This window comes from Humulus lupulus, chromosome 3 (assembly GCF_963169125.1).
Source record: "Humulus lupulus chromosome 3, drHumLupu1.1, whole genome shotgun sequence".
Lineage (NCBI taxonomy): Eukaryota > Viridiplantae > Streptophyta > Magnoliopsida > Rosales > Cannabaceae > Humulus > Humulus lupulus.
Window position 1 is genome coordinate 197,030,434 of NC_084795.1, and position 19,623 is coordinate 197,050,056.

The 19,623-nt window shown below is 40.8% G+C and overlaps 1 long non-coding RNA gene across 1 annotated transcript; it reads right to left on the reverse strand.

The window, feature by feature from the left end:
* Positions 1-219: 219 nt before the first annotated feature.
* LOC133821484 (uncharacterized) lies at positions 220-747 on the reverse strand. Its single transcript, XR_009887615.1, has 2 exons — positions 617-747; positions 220-387 (listed from the first exon to the last, which is right to left on the reverse strand). It is a non-coding gene; the product is annotated as an uncharacterized LOC133821484 (long non-coding RNA).
* Positions 748-19,623: the final 18,876 nt, after the last annotated feature.

Consider the following 19,623-nt stretch of genomic DNA (forward strand, 5'->3'; position numbering starts at 1 on the left):
TTTTGTAGTATGCATTTTTAATTGTTGTAAAAAGTTTTTATTATTGTATTTTGATTAAAAAAATCTCAATTGATCACAAGTGTAATATTAAATAGATCAAAAAATCTAAAATATTCAATATATATGATAAACCATGAGTATTTTTACATTTGAAAATGAACTACTTCAAACCATGACACTTTCCACTTCAAAGATTATAAAGATTATCACTCAAAAATATTCCTTAAACAAAATATAAATTTAAAGCAACTGGATCCTAACAAAAAAAAACTGTGGAATATAGTAACCCCTTGAGCCAATTTTGTCTCCTCCAGTTTCCAGCTTAGCTCCACTTTCTTTTCCAGATCTTATGTAACTCAACACCTTGTTAAATTATTCTGGGTCAATCTGAAACATTAATAGAGCATTAATCAATAACAGAACATACAGCTAGTTGATTAATGGAAAACCTTAAAAGTGGTTTGTGACAATTGAACATTCTTTCTGAATCCAAAAATCAAAATGCAACCTAGGCTTCTTATAGGGTTCAAATGAGTAGTAACATAGAGCTAAAAGCTAGTGAAAAACAAGACAATCTCATAAAGATTGTTATAAAATAGAACGACTACTGATTTACCTGTGGGCCTTGTTCAATGCCTGCCTTGAATGGATCGCCAACAACACGTTTCATTGCACATGCCTTCGCTTTTTCAACAAACTCGTCATACACACGCTCATGGACATAAGTTCTTGAACCAACACAAAAGCATTATCCCTGCAAAAGGGAAGGGATTGGTTTTCAACAATGATTTTTTTTTCTTTTGCAGAATCAATAGTCTTGTTTAGAAAAAAAAATTAAGTCATACTTGATTAAAGAACAGGGAAAAATGTGCCAGCTTAACGGCCTGATCCACATCAACATCATCAAAAAAAATAAATGGGGATTTTCCTCCAAGCTCCAAAGTTACTAGTTTGAGATTGCTTCTTGCAGCAAGTTCAAGTACAGTATGCATAAATACATCTCAAACTATACAAGATCATCAATTAAATATAATTTTATCTTAGAGGAACCTTTCATCAAAAAAATTCAAGACACACAAATAGTACTTATTTTCACAATGATCCTTTGTGTCAAATAAAGCTTCACCAATCAATAAAATTCGACACCAATCAATATATGAACTAAAAGTGGCCGAACAAGTTGAGAAAGAAAAACAAAGAGGCATAATTGGGTCTAAAATGGATGTTTATGAAGCTGGTACATATTGAGGCATTTTAACAAGCATGTTATGTGCAAACCTAAGCAGTACAAAGGAAAGAAAATATTCAAAACATCCCTAAAATCAGTTTGGAGATGTAGATTCTCCCTCAAAACATCATTATCACAAAGCAGAACCATAAACCTAAATCCAAAATCATAAATAAAAATCCCCAAATTATATAACTTAACGGACAAAATCAATTCTCAGTCACAAGAACTGAAACAACTCTGAATTGCAGTAAATGGCTGGACTTTATTTGGGGATTGAACAGGGTTAATTAAACAAAGAGAACAAACACTTAATTAAACTTTAAACTATGATTTTTAAACAATTTCATGAACAAATTAGATATAGGTCAAAATTCATAAACTAATTTGTAGACATATCAGAGAACTCTTATAGCAAAAAAAAAAAATACCTCACCAACATCCATTGCTTCATCTGTTAATGTAGTCACTGTAAAGACAACTCCTAACAAACCCTCAACAACTAGAGTTATAGCATGAGCTTCACTAGCAACTAAGACTGCAGTATTGGACGCATCATTATCAAGGCTCCACTCAATTCCTGCAAAGGGCACATGGTCATTGTTTTTGAAAAATTAAGAATACAATAGATGATTCCCCTATAATTCGAGGAGTACATCTTAAATTAGTTACAAACACAACTACGACAATTACTTACATCACCTTAACTTGATCCAATATAACATATTCTATAAATCAAATGCAAGACAACATAACATATGCTAGAAATATAGTCCTGACAACCATATCCTTAAACTCAGGGTGCCAAGATTTCGACAAAAACACACATGTAAAAAAACCTCTTTATCTTGATCAAACAAATAAGAATAGATTATATTTTATCTTAGCCAAGGAGGTGATTACCTTTAGCTTTGCTGCTGAACATCCCTACAACAGCTGCCAAGCTCTCCTCACTAGTCTCTTGACCCTACATGTCAAAGTTTCTTCAAGTCAAGCAAATTACAATATGCAAAATAATTACCATCTGATAAAATCTCATCAATTCGATCCAAAGTGTGCCTGTACAAAACTACACATAAATTTTTATTTGAACCAGAAGATTGTACCCATTAATTTTTTTTTCTATAAGAAGACGATAAGATAAACATTTTTTCTAAAAAAAACAAAAGTTTTATTATAGATAAAGAGATGAAAAAGAAAAAAAAATGAAAACTTTAGAACTAAACACCACTAGTCTGAGTTTTTCCAGCTAGGACTAACCAAAAATATTATAAAATATATACATAAACATATCTTACATGTACACTTGAAACAACTCTAACTAGAGCCTTAACCATGCCCTCAACAATATTGGTGTTCTAGGGATGCCTATATAGAAGATACCATAAATTAGGCCACTCAGACTTAATACAGCTACATAAGAAAATATCCTAAACGAAAAAAAGAATATTGGTACAAGTGATCTTACATATCAAAGTTCTAGAAGAGAATCCGCAAAGTTCGTGCCTCCAAACAAAAACCCTGTCAAAGTTCCACCTTTGTAATTATTCAAACAACTTTACAAGGCTCTACCATAATCTTCTATGTCACACATACTACATAAATAAGGAGTATGTTTCCACTTCTAGAATTACCCTCGGGACTTCAAGAACAAGAATGTGATGCCATAAAGGAAAATCAAGAAAAGTTGCCTTCAACAACATACTGAGAAAACTCTAAAAAAGAGAAACTCTAAATCTAAATATACAAAAACATAAAACACAAAAACTCTAAATCTAAAACCAATACAAAAAATAGAATACCCAAAGCTAGCAGCATATCCACAAACCTCAAAGTCACCAAATTTAGTAATCCAAAATCCTCAAACAAACCAAACCTAAAGTTAATAGAAACATCATCAATAATTCATATTAAAAATTGCATAAATCCCTAAAACAGAAACAATATATAATAATTATTTTAAAAATTAATCAAAGATGATGCCTAAGAATAAAAAATTGTCATTACCATTTTAGATAAATGGGGATGTAATCAAAATAAACCATTTTCTTCACGGGAATAGTACCCTAGTCCCATTGAAGTCCCTGCCGTTACAACACCATCCCCACAGTCCCACCTCCATGCTAACATCTGCAACAACAGAGAAAGAAAGAGAGAATGAGATCGTGGGTGAGAGGGAAAGAGCTAAATCTGGAGAAGGAAATGAGAAGAACCCGATTCACGGAGAGAGAGTCACAAAGAAGGAAAGAGAGCCAAAATTTCCAAAAAAAATCAAACCAATAACTGCCAAGCTCAGACATATCAATGGCGGCACAATCGACACTCCCTGAAAAAGAAGCAAAACCCAGATAAACAAAAGGAAATAAAATGAGAGGGAGAGACAAACGAAGGTCATGTTTACCTGGGTTCTTTCTTCTAGCCAGCGACCGAGAGAGATGCATAGGGAAGGACAGGGTAGCGTGGTCGAGGTGTGTTTAAGCGGCTCAATAGATGGGACTAGAGAGCACCGGCGTGAAGACGAGAGAGTCGAGAGAGAGAGAGAGAGAGAGAGAGAGAACCAAGAGGTTGATGAGTGTGAGATAGGTATTAGGGATTCATAATTGATAAAACCCTCTTTTGTTTTTCCTTTGGTCGATTTCATTTGGCGCCTAAGTATTACTTCTTCTTTTTAATCAAGCGCCTAAGTTTTCATTGGCCGCCTAAAGCTTAAAAAATTAATAACACTCCTACAAATATGTCATATTTGGTCAAAATTGTTGTAGTGGTGGTCGAAGTGTCAAGAGTCTTTTTCTTGAAATCATTGGGGCCTCCACCCCTACCTGACCCAGAGTAAAGAGGCACCACTCTACGACCCTCGCGCCTCGCTGCACTTTCCTTCCAAATCTTGTTCTCCTCTTCCTCAGTGGTAAGAGCCTTCTCAATGGCCTGGGCATAAGTTGTTCCCACAGGTACCGTTGTGATCCTAACATCCCGGGCTATCATAGAATTAAGCCCTCGAATAAACCTGTCTTGCCTGGCTGCATCAGTAGGCACAAGGTCTGGTGCAAATTTCACAAGTCTATCAAATTTTAGGGCATACTCAGTAACTGTCATGTTGCCCTACACCAAACCCACAAACTCATTAACTTTTGCTGCCCTAATGGAAACATTGTAGTATTTTTGGCTGAACAAATCTTTAAATCCTTCCCAACTCAAAGCAGTGATGTCCCTGGTCTGTGATGCCACTTCCCACCAGATGCGGGCATCCTCTCTCAACATATATGTGGCACATGCCACTCTATCATATCCCTCGATCCTCATGAAGTCTAGGATAGTAGTAATCATAGTCATCCACTGCTCAGCCTTCAGTGGGTCAGGTCCTCCCTCAAAAGTTGGGGGATGCTGCTTTTGGAACCGCTCATACAATGGCTCCCATCTATTCCCAACCTCCACTGGCTAAATTACAAGTGCCACAATAGGTGCTGCACTCCCTGCTGGAGCCTGCTATCGTAGCAGACGAATCTGTTCATCTTGGCTCTGTAATCACGCTTGCATATCTAGCATAAGTTGCTGCCAGTTCTTAGGGACTGACGGAGGAATCTGGCCCTGGTCATCACCTCTGGTCCCAGACCTAGTACTGGCTAGTCGCGTAGATTTTATTGGACGCATAGCTATCCAAGTCAATCTGCAATCATCGACTCGGTAGTCAGACCATGATGACAAGGTAAAAGCTACTCCAAAATCCACCGAAGGAACATAACCAATCACAAACAATCAAGATATAGGCATTTATCCACATGCACTGGCATTGCTAATAAGCATGCCCCAACACCACCACACAACAATTAAGATACAGCCATCCATCCATACACAATATGCAGCTAATCATTCAGATATTCATTCACATGCACAACAATGCTAATAAGCAGGTCTCAATATTATCACATAGCAGTCAAGGGCCAGGCCCTATCAGTATCTCATGCTTCCTATAAATCCAACAGATAACAACAATCATAATTCTTTCCAAGCATACAAGCATATAAGCACATATACACATTACCAAACCCTGAATCGAGCTTGTCTCTAGCAGCGAATGTACATGTCCAGCCGGTCTTCAGGAACTTTTAAACCTAGGACGCTCTAATACCAAATTGTAACGCCCTGGAAAGCCAAGACCACTACAATGTATATTTATAAAAGTGCGGGACTTGCTAATCAAGTCGTTTAGTTAAAAACGTGTCACTAAAACAATTAATGAGCTAGGGTTAAAAGGTTTTGATCTCAAAAGATACACTTCATATATTTAAACATTTTACACCAGGGATCCCAAAAGAAACAACGTTTAAAAAGTCAGTTTACAAAATTTTCAGAGTACGAACAACCACTAGACACTCTAAGGGGAAAACACACATATATGGCTCTTCCGTTCCTGTCTCCTCCTCAACCGTGGTGGTTGAGTAGCTGATCATGTACATTCTGCTCTCAGAGCTCTCCAAGTCAGGGTTGGTCAAGCTTGCCCTTGCCTTTACCTGCACCACGTAGCACCCATGAGCCAAGGCCCAACAAGAAAACATAACATTATAGTACAAACAATAACAACAATTGAATAATTCTTAAAGCATGATCATACACTTAGCATATCATACTAATTACATAGCCCATGGACATAAGCAAAGAATCAATAAACCAACACTTAAATATTCAGCATGACAAGTCCACCAATCAATAATAACAATCAAATCACATGATAATCAGGTTCGACACCTTAGGTCGCACCCTCTGTATACCCCACTGACTTCGGTCCGCTTAAACCGAGCTTAGTGCATAAAAAGATGTCCTCAGCTACCAGTGGCTGAGCCGCGCCCTGTGCGCTAATGTAAACTCCGACACTCTTAGGCCGTTTGTTTATTAATTACATGGCATAATACCATCCTTTATAAAGCATACCAAACAGGGAACCCTTAGTCCCATTATAAATCCACAACTGGGTGCAGTTTTCTTACCTTTAGTTTCCAAGTGTACTGGTTACGCGAGATGCCTCTTGAGCACGATCCATTTCCCGAGCCCCTAGCTTATACCTAGTCACAACCAAGATAAGGGATACCATTAATAATTTTAAAATGGCTTCAAGGTAAGGTTCTAGTCTCCGGAACATCGAATTCCGCCGAACACGGTATTAGATTCAATCCCGAGCACCCTAGGTTAAATTCCCATGCTTAAAATCCCAAAAACCCAAATTCCCTTAAGGGTCATGGCTCAAGCCTCCTATGCCACGGCATGGCCACAAACAAAGGCTAATCCATGCCCAGAACCAGACACGGGCCGCGGCCCGCCCTCCATCCTCAACATTCATCAACCTTAGAGGGTTGCGATTCACCAAGAACTATGTCGTGGCCCGACCCCTTCGAACCCAGAAAAACCACCATTTTTTACTCTCAAACCTCACTCAAAACCATCCAAAACTATCCCAATTCCACAACTCAATTGTCACAAAACTTCTAACACAATTCTAGCAACACAACCCAGCTAAAACTTAGCCTAGAAACTCACCAAAATCCCACTTCAATCTCTAAAACTCAAAGGCTTAAAAACATCAAAACCAGTCAAGAAAGCACTAAGATTCAGTCATTAAATCATAAATTTGAGCTTACCTTCTTTGATGAACCAACTCTCTAAAAGATTTCTTAGCTAACTCCTAGGTTCCAAACTTCAATTCTATCCTTCAATGTCAAAATCCATAAATACCTCAAAACCCAGCCATAAACACAGAATTTAATCACCATGCCTAAAGCTTATGTCTTACCTTAATTCTTGATTGAGTCCTTAGCTAATCCTTGAGCTAATCTCCTAAATCTCAGCTCCAATCCTCTGAATTCCAGCCAAGTCCTTCTAAGTTTCTTGTGGTTTTCTTTGAGAGAGAAAAGGAAGAGGAGAGAAGGTCGGTTCTTCATGTTTCTACCAAGTTCTGTGTTTTACTTAGTCTATCCTTAGGTAATTAAGTCAATCTTGAGGCTCGGGGTGCCGGAAACATCCCCGAGGGAAAAATGGTAAAATTCCCCAGTATTCCCACCTAAGCTTCCTAACCTCAAATATATCTCCAATTATTTATTTCCATAACCCGATAACCTAAATATCCATTCAATACCTGAAATACCCCTTGACTTGCCCCAAGTCAAGTATTAGGCCCCGTTGTGACTTTCTTGCTAACTAGCTCCCTAGGATCGCCTCAAGTCGCATGATGCAGAATTACCCACATAATAATGTGGTCCTCACAATTATAGTATACAATCACATTACATTCATATAACCATGCAAGCATGCTTATCACAGAATCATGCGTTAAACTAATAAATTCACACATAAACCAATTATGCCCTTCTGACACACTAATCAATGCCCTTAAGCCATATTAGTAATTTTGGGTCGTTACAACTAAGGCTAGCAAAGGACGACAATGCACGAAATATACAATGATTCACAACTGGTGGTGAATCAAATACTAGGAGAGTACCAGGCCCGAGGATTGAAGATGGTCGCCTATGTGAACAAAGCTAAAGACTTTTGTCACAGTTTGAAAAATATACTTTACAACAAGTACCTCACGACCAATACTCGAACGTTGATACACTGGCAAAGGAGGCTAATACGCTAAACATTATTTCAGTCAAACATCTAACAACTCCTAGTATACATGAAAAAGACTCTACCGTGGTTATTCACGCCGTCAATACTTAGATGATTCCCATCATACAATACCTAAAGAAGGGTATATTGCCTGCTGATTAAAACGGATCAAAAAGACTTCATAGGCAATCTGCTCGATTTATATTAGTCGATGGATTCCTATACCGACAAGGGTACTCTCTATCATTATTACGGTGTATCCCAAAAGAAAAACCAAAGAACTTTTGCAAGAAGTACACGAAGGGTTTTGTGGTGATCACGCTAGGGGGCGGAGTCTTTCAAAAAAGATATTATGATAAGGGTATTTCTGGCCAACGATGAATGAGGATGCAATGGAGTATGTACGAAAATGTGACGAATTCCAATGATTCTCCAAAACAGAAGTAAAGCCCATGGCCGTTTTTTGTTTAGGGAATAGATCTAATTGGGTCTTTACCAACAAGAAAGGGTGGAGTAAAATATGCAGTTGTAGCTATCGACTATTTCACCAAATGGACAGAAGCTGAACCGTTCGTAGCCATCACGTCGAAAAAATTCCTTGACTTCGTGGTTAAGAACATCATTTGTCTCTATGGTTTACCAAAGACAATAGTGTCAGATAATGGCACACAGTTTGATAGTGACCTCATTACTGACTTTTGCGAGTGGCATGGAATCACGAAAACTCTCTTCAGTTGCTCATCCACAAGCAAATGGAAAAGTTGAAGTTGTAAACAAAACACTGAAAGATACCTTAAAGAAAAGACTCAAACAAGCGAAATGAGATTGGCCAGAAGAACTACCCGAAGTACTTTGGTCGTATAGAACACACATCGAACATTTACTGGCCATACACCATTTTCTCTGGCATATGGGTATGAGGACATGCTACCAGTTGTGTTAGACCCACCATCACATAGGAGGCTAACATACGACCAGAGTATGAACCACCAACTATTTGCAGAATCATTAGACTTAATAGAATAGCACCGAGAGAAAGCCCAACTACGAGTAGCAGCTCACCAACAAAAAGTCACTATAACGACCCGAATTTGCTAATCGGGCTTAGGGCCTTGATTAGTGCGCCTGGAGGGAAATAAATGATTTAATATGTTTATGCGTGGATTTATGTGAATATATGATTATGATGCATGTTTAGTTGAGTTAAATGCGCATGTGGACCCCGTCTGGGTATTAGGGGTATAAATGTTATATATATATGATACGTCTGTGCAGCACGATCCGAGACAATCCTGGGGAGCGGTTAGTCAGAAAGTCACAACAGGGTTGAGATTCGGACTCAGGGCGAGTCGAGGGGTAATTTGGGTACTAGGTGTGTTATGGGGTTATCGGGACATGAAAATAAATATTTGGAGATATATTTGAGGATAGAATCTCTAGGCGGGAATATTGGGGAAATTTACCATTTTGCCCTCGGGGACGTTTTGGTACCCCGAGCCTTGAGGTAACCACTTAGACTTAAGTGAATAAAAAAAAAGGGAGAATTATGTAGAAGCATAAGAAACCGACACTTACTCTCTTCTTTCAGCTGAGGATAGTTCTTATCTTTTTTTCTCTCTTTCACTCTCTAAGACAAACTCAAGGGAACTTTGGGAAAAAACTTGAAGCTAAGGGATTGCAACTGGGATTTTGGGGGAGCTTGAAGCTTGGGACATATGGAGCTGGTTCAGAGGTTTAACTCAGCAAGGGTAAGATTTAATTATAGAGATTATGTCTAGAATTTCAGTTGGTTATTAGAGATTGCATGTTAGCTAAGGTTGGGATGTTCTTGATTGTTTGGTTGAGTTTTGAAGCTGGTTTTTGATGGGTTTTGATATTGGGACTGTGTTAGAACTTCTGTGGTGATAATCTGGGACTGTTAGTTAAGTTTTGGGTAAATTGATTTGAAGAAAACGCAAGGAAAAGGGTGAGAAATCTGGGTTTGGAGGTGAGGGTCGCGGCCCGTGTGTGCAGGCGGCCATGGGAGGCCGAGTTTCTTGAGGCGTGCCGCAGCGCTTGGTGATGCGCGACGCAGCCCGTGTGTGTTCCAGGGAGATGCTAGCCTCTGTTTCGAGGCTAGTCACGACGCTTGAGGGTGGAGTCACGGCCCTTAGTGCCAATTTTAGTTTTTAAGGGTATTTAGGCTTGGGAACTCAATGGGTAAGGCTCAGGATGGATTTTATCACCCGGGTTGATAGAATTCAAGGTTCCGGAGGTTAGGGTTATGGCTCGAAGTTATTTATTGGATTAGAACTTGATGAATGGATATTGGTAATGTGTTGTGACTAGGGTTTCGGCGAGGCTCAAGTTAGAGGACTGTGCTCGGGACATCGGTGCTCGGAGAGCTTAGGACTCAGGTAAGAAAACCCTTGTTCCCATAGAGCTTGTGTGTAGTGCTGAGCCCAGTGTGTTTGAATAGAATTGGTATGCAGGGCAGAGCCCAATATGTTAGAACTGTGGGGTGTAGCCCTTTAACTGATTATGCTATAATTCTGTATTTGCTTGCTATGCTATGTATGTTAACCTGTGAATGGTCGGCAAGAGCCGGGAACGGCGAGGGGCCGGGAACGGTGTTGGGCACGTTGAGTGCAAGGCCGAGAACGACAAGGGGCCGGGAGCAGCGTTGAGCACGTGGAGTGCGAGTTGCCAGGGCGAGTCCCTAAAAGGATACCTGGGATATCCTCACCGCGTGGTCCGCGAACTCAGGGCTTGGTAAACGCCTGGGACGGCTAGGCCGTATGTGTTTAGCCCACTGGTGGCCTGTTTATATGCTTGACTTATATGTTGCATATGTTATCTGTTTATGGGTTTTCTTGCTGGGCTTCGACTCACAGGTGCTCTGTGGTGCAGGTAAGGGTAAAGGGAAGATCAACCAATCGTGAGTACAGCAAGCGTGAGGCGGCGTGTACATGTTTGGCCAGCCTGGCTGCCACAGCCAGAGGATTTTGGGAGTTGCTTGTAAATAAACCTAGATTTTGTTGTTTAGCCGACTTGGTTCAATTTATATGTTGTAAATATTTCTAAACTGTATTTTGGGATCCCAAGTGTAAAACTTTTATGATTTTCTATGGAAATTATTATTTCTCAAGTTTTTCCTTTGTTTATGGCTTAATAACACTGTTTGACCTAAAACCTCGTGTAACGACCCAAAATAGCTAATAAGGCTTAAGGGCCTTGATTAGCGTGCCAGGAGGGCATGATAGGATTTAAGTGTGATTTGATGAGTTAAATGCATGATTATGATTTAAAGCATGTTATTTGACTATTTGTTTATCTGAGATGCATGACTATGTGTATTAGTATGCATGTAGGCCCTGATTGTGTTTGAAGGGCATAATTGTAATTTTAGCCCGCTGAGGGCATATATGTGATAATTGTATTCCGTGATTTGAACCACGTGAGTGTGGTGTTATTATTGTGATGCACGTGCCGAGACGGTCCTAGAGAGCAAATTTAACTTAAGAGTCACAACGGGAATTCTATAGCCGGCTCGGGAGGAGCCTAGGGGTACCTCGGGAATTTTATGGCTAAGTTGAGATTTAGCGGGTAATGGTTATTGGTGATTGAGTAACCTGGGTAACCATTAGTTACTGCTGTGAGTAACAAGTTTAGTTGGAAAATGGTAGAATTGAAATATTAGTGAAAGGACTAGAGTACCCTTGAGGAATTAGTTGAGAAAGGATCATTTGGAGGGGTAGCATGGTCATTTGGCAAGGGTAATAAGCAATTCTCAGCTGGGTTTTAGTGGGTCACGGTTTGGGTATTTAGGGTCATTTGATGCCTTGATAAAATTGGAAGAGAAGAAGAAGAAAGGAGAAGAGGTGTAGATGGGGCTGAAGTTTTGAGACCTAGGAGGAGATTCAAAGGGATTTGAGGAACCAAAAACCAGATTTGAGCTAGGACTACTCAAGGTAAGATTTATATTCTGTTATTTCTTGGGTTCAAGGTTGATTTCTCAAAGTTTTAGTGTGGAATTTAAAGATAGGATGGTTGGTTTAAAGTTTGAGTAATTTGAAACTCTAGATGAGATTTTTAAGTGTGATTATGTTTTGATCTTGATACTAATGTTTATAGGTTGTTAAAGGGTTTATTTGGGGTCTTGAAATGATTTTGGGGGTTTAGGTTTTGTTTGGGATGATTTGGAGAGGTTGAAGTTCAGAAAAAACGCAAGTGGAAACCCAGAATTCTGGGTTCGCGATGGGGCGCCGCGGCCCTGTTCTTGGGCGCCGCGGCGCAAGGCTGTGTCCAGGCGAGGGTGGATTTCTGTCTTGCTGGGTGCCGCGGCGCTAGGCCATTTTCAGGGCACCAAAAGTTGCACTTTTGAGCTTTTTCTCCGAGGGTTCGGGGGACATTTCCGATGAATTGTTGTAGGGATTTGGGAGTCCCGAGAGTGTGGGATTGGTCCCGGGAAGTGGTTTTTTTTATTTGATTAGTGTTGAGGGATATTTCTTGTGTGTTGTGACTAGGTTATTGGAGAGGCTCGTGCTAGAGGACCGTGCTCGCGGTGTTAGTGCATCAGGAGGCTCGGAATACGAGTAAGAAAACTATAACACCCGTAGGATGGGGCGTGGGCCCGTAGTGTGATTGCGGGGCACGACCCTATATTGCATGATGAGATGATTGCCGGGCATGGCCCTATATTGCATTACATGTTAGGGTGCACATTTAAATAAATTGGTATTTGTTTGAATGTTGCTTGATTTATGTTATATATGATTATAATGAAATGAACGGCAAGGGCCGAGTGCGGCGTAGGCCGGGTACGGCAGCGGAGCCGGAAGTAACACTTAGCACATGGGATGCTATAGTCAGGGCAGGGCCCGGTGGATACATGTGTTATCCTTACGGTGAGAACCTATACCCCAGGCTTCGGTAAGGCTTCTGGGGCGGCATGGCCGTGTTTGCTTAGTCTAATGGTTGACTTGTTTATCTGTGGATTATCTGTTATGATAAATTGTATAAATTGCATATGTTATGAACTGCATGAGTTTTCTTGCTGGGCTTCGGCTCACGGGTGCTCCGTGTTGCAGGTAAGGGCAAAGACTGGATCAACCAACCATGAGTACGGAGAGCGTGAAGCGACGCGTACATGTTTGGCCTGCCCAACTGCTTTGGTTGGGGGTTTATTCGAAAATGGCTGTAATAATCTATGATTTTAGAACGGATCAACTGTAAACTTATTTCAAGATGTAAACAATTTTTTTAAACTTTATTTTGGGATCCCAAATGTTTATTACTATAAGTTTTTATTGAAACAACGCATCTTTAAAGATTACAGCCTTAACTTTTAATTAGTCACACTTTTGTTTCAAAACCTCGGTTAGCGAGTTAATTGCACAAAGCTTTCTTTTAAAACTCACTTGGTAACGGCTCTAAGGTAGTAGGGCGTTACACCTCGATTAGCGAGTTGGAAGCACATTTTTAAACTCACTTAGTAACGGCTCTAAGGAAGTAGGGTGTTACAGTCACTCTATATTTTAACACTAAAGTATGTGGAAGGAAGTTTATTGTTGGCAACTTAGTACTTCGACAAGTTTTTCTCAACACTCGTGACAAGGCTGCGAGAGTCCTTCAACCAAATTGGGAAGGCCCTTATCAACTTGAAGAAATTCTCTAGCCAGGAACGTATAAACTTGCTCGATTAAACAAAGATCTCATTCCTCGCTATTGGAATGGAGAACACTTACGCAAATACTATCAATAAACATCACTTTTTCAAGGGGTGGCTTGTATTTAAACGCTTTTTTATTTTCAAGTTTTGAACAAGGGCTAGTCATATTTTTGGCTGGTCACTTATAAGTGTAAGAACATTATGGTCATTCATACATACACAGATTTTGTCCATTTTTTTATGAGAAATAAAAGGAAATGTGCTCAGCCAGTTATTCTTGCCAACTTTTGTATTTTTTTATACAACTATTGGCTCTTAAATGTGTTGTTTTGCTATATTTATAATTATTTACAAGTTATACGAGCAGTTATGTTTGAACAAGTACAGTCTATGACAAGTGACTGAGCATCTTTAGCCCATCGATCACTTGGGGGGCACATAAGATACATGGGCTAAGCAAAGCATATGAGAATATGTAAACACATGAGAAAAATAAGGGAAAGCATGCAAAAAATCTTAAAATATTTTTTAGCATTTTTAGAAAATATAAAGGGTTGTGCTAGGTACGGTCATACAAGCAGATGTTATAATCTTAAATTCTATAATACTAAACAAAATGTCTTTACTCCGTGAGCAGTACTGGTCGGATGTAATTAGTAAATAAAAAAAGAAACCACCTTAGGTATTGTATTGTCTTGACACCACGAATAGAATAGATTGTTCAAGTGTTGCAAAAAGAACAAAAAAAACTAAGTTATTACAAGAGAAATCACTGGGTTGGCAGAGTCTGTTGATCTTGTTGGTCAGTGGCAGTGTCAGCATCTTCTACTCCATCAATGTCTGTGGCTAGAGAGGTCTCTGGAGAAGCAGGAGGGTTGCTCTCCTCGGCCAAACGAGCAGCACATTTCTCGAGTTCTTCCTGCTTTACCTGCTCGGGAAGATAATCAAAATTGGCATTTTGATTACTCTTTCAGAACATGTAAAAGTAGTTAAACACCACACCTTGGAACCGCTCTAAGTTGCTCTGATTGGTCTGCTCAAGTGTTTCTATTTTCTTCTGAAGGTCATTCAACTCTTGTCTTTAGTGGATCAGGTCCTCCCTCAAAGATTGGGGGCTGCTGCTTCCTAAACCGCTCATACAACGGCTCCCATCTATTCCCAACCTCTACTGGCTGTACAACTAGTACCACTGCAGGTGGCACAATAGGGGCAGCACTCCCTGATGGAGCCTGCTATCGCAGAATGCGGATCTGCTCATCCTGGCTCTGTAGTCGTGCTTGCATGTCTACCATAAGTTGCTGCCAGTTCTTAGGGACTGGCGGAGGGGTCTGGCCCTGGTCATCATCTCTAGTCTCAGACCTGGTGCCGGCTAGTCGCGTAGATTTTCTTGGACGCATAGTTATCCAAGTTAATATGCAATCAACGACTTGGCAGTCAGACTATGATGACAGGGTAATAATCCTTTCATGATCCACCACTGGAACTCAAGCATTCACAAACAATCAAGATATAACCGTTTATCCAAGTATTCACCCATATATGCATTCACATGCATAGCAATGCTAGTAAACATGCCTCAATATCATCACATAATAGTCAAGGGCCATGCCCTATCAGTATCTCATGCTCCCTATTAATCAAGCAAATATCAACAGTCATATTCCATTCTAATCATTTAAACATATAATCATGTATACATAATTACCAAACCCTGAGTTGAGCTTGTCTTTAATGGTGAATGTACACATTCATCCAGTGTTCAGGAACCCTTAAACCGAGGATGCTCTGATACCAAGTTGTAACGCCCTAGATAGCCAAGACCGTTACACTGTGTGTTTATAAAGGTGCAAGACTTGCTAATCAAGTCATTTAGTTAGAAATGTGTTACCAAAACTGTAGTTGAACTAGGGTTAAAAGATTTTGGCCACAAAAGCTACATTTCTTGTAATCAAACTTTTTTACATGGGATCCCAAAAGTAATAACGTTAAAAGACAGTTTACAAAATTTCAAGACAACCTGACATTTCTAAAATCTTAGTTCAACTAAGGGAAAAATAGACATTTAGGCTTTTCTCGTCCTGTACTACTCCTCGGCCGTGGTGGCCGATCAGCTGACTATGTACATTCAGCCTCAAAGCTCTCCATCTTAGGACTGGTCCACTTTGCCCTTGCCTTTACTTGCACCACGTAGCACCCGTGAGCCAAGGCCCAGCAAGAAAACACAAACAGAGCATAATCATCAGTCATACAATCAAATAACCCATACAGCATAATCATAAACTCAACAATCTAAATATTCACTATAATCAAGTATTCAGCATACCAAGATCATCATTTTACATTAAAAACCAATTCACGTATGATAACCAGGGTCAACGCCCTTAGGTCACACCCTCTATTTATCCCACTGACTCTGGCCCGCTTAAACCGAGCTCAGTGAATATCAAGCTGTCCTCAGCTACCAGTGGCCGAGCTACACCCTATGGACAAATATTATTTTCGGCACTCTTAGATTGTTTATCACATGTCCCATGGCATAATACCATCTATGACATCATACAAATATAGGGAGCTCTTAGTCCCAACACAATCACATAAACGGGTGTAGTTTTCTTACCTTTGGATTCCGATAGCTTTGATCAATGATGACACCCCTCAAGCATGATCCCTTCCGAGCCCTAGCATACACCTAGTCACAGCCATAGATCAGAATCATCACCAAACTTCAATCCCAGAAACCTAGCCACGAGACCAATCCTTGGCCCTCAGGAAGCCCTAATTCCACCAAACGGGGTGGTGGAATCAAACCTCGAGCCCCCAAGCAAAAACCCTAGGAAATAACCCAAAAATCCCCTTCTGGGAACAGGGCAGTTCTACAGTGCCCTAAATTGGGCGCTACAGCATTACAAACAGAGCCAAAAATGCCCCAAGCATCCAAGCCTAGCACTGTAGCGCCCTAAGGCTAGCGCTACAGCGCTAGTCACAGCTAGACAACACCCTATTTTCACCTCTTCGAACTTCCTCGAGCCAAAACCCTCCAAAATCCTTCCAAACCTCAACCAAACTCCAAAACAAGCCTACCAACATCTATATCTCACCCCATATGAGCCAACCATACAAAACTCAATCACAAGCACCCCAAAATAAATAAATCACCATAGTTGAGCTTATAGCTCAAAAACTCAACAGAAACTTCAGGACTTTAGAGCTAGAATTTCATACCTTCAATGGAGACTCTTAACCTAGATTATCCCTAGTGTCTTTTCAACCTCAAGCCCTTCCCTTCCTCAAGCTTATCCCCCTTGATTCCATCCAAAACTCAAGTTTAGAAAACCATCTTAGCCAAAACCAGAAACACAAGAGAAAAACCTAGAAACTTACCTCAGTTGGATGCCTAATCCCTGCTGAACTCTCAAACTTGATCAAGGTCCCAAGTGCAAAGCCTTAGCCTAAAGCTCCTCTGAATTTTAGCTCCAAAAGGCCCCAAGAATTGAAGAAGGAATCCCAAAATGTGAGAGAGAAGAGACTTCTATTTCTTTTTCCTTTTTTCCTTTCTTTTCTTCAGACTTCTAAAGCTTTCTACATATTCCACTAAGGCAATAAAGCTGTAACGCCCTACTTCCTTAGAGCCGTTACTAAGTGAGTTTAAAAACGTGCTTTCATATCGCTAATCGAGGTTTTAGATCAAATAGTGTAATTAAGTTATAAGCAGAGGAAAAACCTTAGAAATAGTAATTTCCATAGAAAATCATAAAAGGTTTACACTTGGGATCCCAAAATACAGTTTAGAAATGTTTACAACATATTAACTAAACCAAGTCGACTAGACGAAAAAATCAGAGTTTATTTACAAGCATCTCCCAAAATTCTCTGGCCGTGGCAGCCAGGCTGGCCAAACATGTACACGCCACCCCACGCCTGCTATACTCATGGTTGGTTGATCTTCTCTTTACCCTTACCTGCACCACAGAGCATCTGTGAGCCGAAGCCCAGCAAGAGAACCCACACACAGATAACATATGCAACACATATATCACGCATATAAATAGGCCACCAATTGGCTAAACACATACGGCCTAGCCGTCCCAGGCGTTTACCAAGCCCTGGATTTGCGGACCACGCCACGTGGATATCCCAAGTATCCTTCTAGGGACTCGCCCTGGAAACTCGCACTCCACGTGCTCAACGCTGCTCTCGGCCCCTTGCCATTCTTAGCCTTGCACTCAACGTGCCCAACGCCGTTCCCGGCCCTTCGCCGTTCTCGGTCTACACCGTTCCCGGCTCAAGCCGACCATTCACATCATAATATACATAGCATATCAAGCAAGTATAGAATTCTAGCACAATCAGATAAAGGGCTACGCCCCGCAGTTCTAACATATTGGGCTCGGCCCTGCATATCAATTATATTCAAACACGTTGGGCTCAGCCCTGCACACAAGCTCTATGGGAACAAGGGTTCTCTTACCTGAGTTTCGAGCTTTCTGAGCACCGATGCCCCGAGCACAATCCTCTAACGTGAGCCTCGTTGAAACCCTAGTCACAACACATTAACAATGTCCATCCATCAAATTCTAATCCAATAAATAACTTAGAGCCATAACCCTAACCTCCGGGTCCTTGAATTCTATCAATCCGGGTGATAAAATCCATCCCGAGCCTTACCCCTTGAGTTCCCAAGCCTAAAATGCCCTTAAAACTCAAACTGGCACAAAGGGCCGCAGCCCCACCCGCAAGAGCCGCGGCTAGCCTCGAAACAGAGGCTAGCACCTCACTGACCCCCACACGAGCCACGGCGCACCCACTAGGCGCCGCGGCGCGCATGAGCTTCTCGGCCTCCCATGGTCGCGCGCGCACACGGGCCGCGACTTACCCCTCCTAGGGCCGCGGCTCTCACCTCCGAACCCAGATTTTCCACCATTTTTCCACACCTTTCCTCAAGCTAATTCATCCAAAACTCACCTATCAAACCCAGATATTTAACACATACATACCAGCTCAATATCAACACTAAAACCCCATCAAAATCTGCTCCAAAACCCAACTAAAATACTCAAGAACATATCAAACTTAACTAGCATGCATATTCTAGCAAACCAGCAACAATTCTCAACATAATCCCAATAATTAAAGCTTACCTTGCTGAATTCAATCCCTGTAGTTGATCCTTAATCCTCAAGCTTTAAGCTCCTAGGTTTCCTCAGCCCAATCCCTTGCTTAAGCTAGCTTGCACCAAAAATTCCCTTTGATATGCCTTAGAGAATGAAGGAGAGAAAGATGTAAATGGTGAGATGCTATCCTTAGTTCAGAAGGGGAAGTATAGAGGTCAGTTTCCCAAAGCTTCTAAGTAAATCCTCCTTTTTGTTTTATTCAGCTTAAGTCTATATGGTTACCTCAAGGCTCGGGGTACCAAAACGTCCCCGAGGGCAAAATGGTAAATTTTCCCAATATTCCCGCCTAGACATTCTATCCTCAAATATATCTCCAAATATTTATTTTCATGTCCCGATAATCCCATAACACCTAGTACCCAAATTACCCCTCGACTCACCCCGAGTCCAAATCTCAGCCCCGTTGTGACCCTCTGGCTAAGCGCTCCCCAGGACTGTCTTGGATCGTGCTGCACAGACATATCACACATATGACATATATCACATTCATGCCCCTAATATCCAGACGGGGCCCACATGCACATTTAACTCACTAAACATGCATCACTATCATATATCCACATTAATTCACCCATTAACACATTAAAGCATATTAACTCATTTATTGCCCTCCAGGCACACTAATCAAGGCCCTTAGCCCGATTAGCAAATTCGGGTCGTTACAAAAGCCAAAAACAACACTTATCTCTTATTTTAAACACCAAAAGACCGAACTTCCCTCCCAATTAAAACTAAGCTTTTAAACCTCCTAAGGGCATTTTAGTCATTACTCTCAATTCCCGCTAATTCCTCGAGTGTCTCTAATATTTGCCTCTTACTTCCCAACACCTAAATAATCACCAATTATATTCCTCAATATCAAAATAGACTCCAATATATTTCCTAAATTCTCATAAATACCCCCAGGCTTGCCCCGAGCCTGGTACAAATTCCCACCGTGACTTTTCCGCTAGACCGCTCACTAGGATCGC